Source organism: Hetaerina americana, unplaced genomic scaffold (genome assembly GCF_022747635.1).
Source record: "Hetaerina americana unplaced genomic scaffold, ioHetAmer1.1.p SCAF_721, whole genome shotgun sequence".
Taxonomy (NCBI): Eukaryota; Metazoa; Arthropoda; class Insecta; order Odonata; family Calopterygidae; genus Hetaerina; species Hetaerina americana.
The window spans coordinates 42,501-45,000 of record NW_027287341.1 but is presented as its reverse complement, the minus strand read 5'-3'; the positions used below and the strand labels follow the sequence as shown (position 1 = coordinate 45,000).

The 2,500-nt window shown below is 54.0% G+C and overlaps 3 non-coding genes across 3 annotated transcripts in view; all 3 read left to right on the top strand.

Moving 5' to 3' along the window:
- The window catches only part of LOC139697333 (small subunit ribosomal RNA), a 1,865-nt gene extending 320 nt beyond the window's left edge, over positions 1-1,545 (top strand). The window contains exon 1 of the ribosomal RNA XR_011702759.1: positions 1-1,545. This exon is cut by the window's left edge and continues 320 nt beyond it. This is a non-coding gene — a ribosomal RNA (small subunit ribosomal RNA).
- Positions 1,546-1,748: 203 nt separating this feature from the next.
- LOC139697349 (5.8S ribosomal RNA) lies at positions 1,749-1,903 on the top strand. Its single transcript, XR_011702774.1, has one exon. It is a non-coding gene; the product is annotated as a 5.8S ribosomal RNA (ribosomal RNA).
- Positions 1,904-2,127: 224 nt separating this feature from the next.
- Positions 2,128-2,500, top strand: part of LOC139697339 (large subunit ribosomal RNA) — a 4,115-nt gene continuing 3,742 nt past the window's right edge. The window contains exon 1 of the ribosomal RNA XR_011702765.1: positions 2,128-2,500. This exon is cut by the window's right edge and continues 3,742 nt beyond it. This is a non-coding gene — a ribosomal RNA (large subunit ribosomal RNA).

Sequence of the window (2,500 nt, the reverse complement as noted above, 5' to 3'; positions counted from 1 at the left end):
TGCCTTATCAACTTTCGATGGTAGGTTCTGCGCCTACCATGGTTGTAACGGGTGACGGGGAATCAGGGTTCGATCCCGGAGAGGGAGCCTGAGAAACGGCTACCACATCCAAGGAAGGCAGCAGGCGCGCAAATTACCCACTCCCGGAACGGGGAGGTAGTGACGAAAAATAACGATACGGGACTCATCCGAGGCCCCGTAATCGGAATGAGAACACTTTAAATCCTTTAACGAGGATCTATTGGAGGGCAAGTCTGGTGCCAGCAGCCGCGGTAATTCCAGCTCCAATAGCGTATATTAAAGTTGTTGCGGTTAAAAAGCTCGTAGTCGGAGGTGTGTCTCGGACGGTCGGTTCGCCGCTTGTCGGTGCTCAACTGGCCGGTCCGGACGTCCTGCCGGTGGGGTCCGCGAGGCTCCGTTATCCTTCTTTGGTCCTCTTCACCGAGTGCCTTGGTGGGCCGGCACGTTTACTTTGAACAAATTAGAGTGCTCAAAGCAGGCCGTTGGTCGCCTGAATACTGTGTGCATGGAATAATGGAATAGGACCTCGGTTCCATTTTGTTGGTTTTCAGAACTCGAGGTAATGATTAATAGGGACGGACGGGGGCATTCGTATTGCGACGTTAGAGGTGAAATTCTTGGATCGTCGCAAGACGAACCGATGCGAAAGCATTTGCCAAGAACGTTTTCGTTGATCAAGAACGAAAGTTAGAGGTTCGAAGGCGATCAGATACCGCCCTAGTTCTAACCATAAACGATGCCAGCTAGCCATCCGCCGAAGTTCCTTCTATGACTCGGCGGGCAGCTTCCGGGAAACCAAAGCTCTTGGGTTCCGGGGGAAGTATGGTTGCAAAGCTCAAACTTAAAGGAATTGACGGAAGGGCACCACCAGGAGTGGAGCCTGCGGCTTAATTTGACTCAACACGGGAAACCTCACCAGGCCCAGACACCGGTAGGATTGACAGAATAAGAGCTCTTTCTTGATTCGGTGGGTGGTGGTGCATGGCCGTTCTTAGTTGGTGGAGCGATTTGTCTGGTTAATTCCGATAACGAACGAGACTCTGGCCTGCTAACTAGGCGTCGGAATCTATTATGCTTCCGACGTAGCTATCTTCTTAGAGGGACAGGCGGCTCCTAGCCGCACGAGATTGAGCAATAACAGGTCTGTGATGCCCTTAGATGTTCTGGGCCGCACGCGCGCTACACTGAAGGAATCAGCGTGTCCTCCCTGGCCGAAAGGCCCGGGTAACCCGCTGAACCTCCTTCGTGCTAGGGATTGGGGCTTGCAATTGTTTCCCATGAACGAGGAATTCCCAGTAAGCGCGAGTCATAAGCTCGCGTTGATTACGTCCCTGCCCTTTGTACACACCGCCCGTCGCTACTACCGATTGAATGATTTAGTGAGGCCTTCGGACTGGTGCGCGGCGCTCGCCGCCTCAACACCGGTGGCGCCGATGTTGCTGGAAAGATGGCCAAACTTGATCATTTAGAGGAAGTAAAAGTCGTAACAAGGTTTCCGTAGGTGAACCTGCGGAAGGATCATTACAGCTTTCGATTATAAAATCGTAGCTTTGGAACGAATTGGTGAAGAGAAAAAGGGACAAAGAAGGCGAGCAGTCGGGTGCCCGGCTTTCAAAAGCCGGCTTTAAAAGACACACGCCCAACTCGCTCGCAAAGAAGGGAAAAAATTCCCAGTTTGTATGTTTCGATGAAACGAATTTTTTACATAAAATGAAATGAAAGAAAGAAATTCTAAACGGTGGATCACTCGGCTCGTGGATCGATGAAGAACGCAGCTAACTGCGCGTCGAATTGTGAACTGCAGGACACATGAACATCGACGTTTCGAACGCACATTGCAGCCCTCGGATTTTGTTCCCGGGCTACGCCTGGCTGAGGGCCGGCAATTCAGTTCGCGAACGGAAACGTTTGCGTACTGGGGCGACGAGCATCCCTCGCTGGGATGGATCGTCGCCCGGATTGATAGGGGGCTCTGCGGGAGATTGGGCGAGACCCGTCCCCGCCGGTCGAGGTGAGACGCTTCGTTATTTTTTGACGGCGTTCGCCTGCGGATCGGTGGGGGCTCGGTTATTACTCCCTCTCCACGGGCAACTATATCATTTGGGCCGACCTCAGAGCAGGTGAGACCACCCGCTGAATTTAAGCATATTAATAAGCGGAGGAAAAGAAACTAACCAGGATTCCCTTAGTAACGGCGAGCGAACAGGGATCGACTCCAGGGCCAAAGCTCGCGCCCCCCGCGGGGCGCCGAGCGCTGTGGCGTTTGGGAGCGTCCAATTTCCCGAGGGGCGCCGGAGAGTCCAAGTCCCTCTTGAACGGGGCCACGGCCCGGAGAGGGTGCCAGGCCCGTGCGACCTCCGCGCTTGCCTCCCGGGAGGGGCGCTCCTCAGAGTCGGGTTGCTTGAGAGTGCAGCCCAAAGTCGGTGGTAAACTCCACCTAAGACTGAATACGGCCACGAGACCGATAGCGAACAAGTAC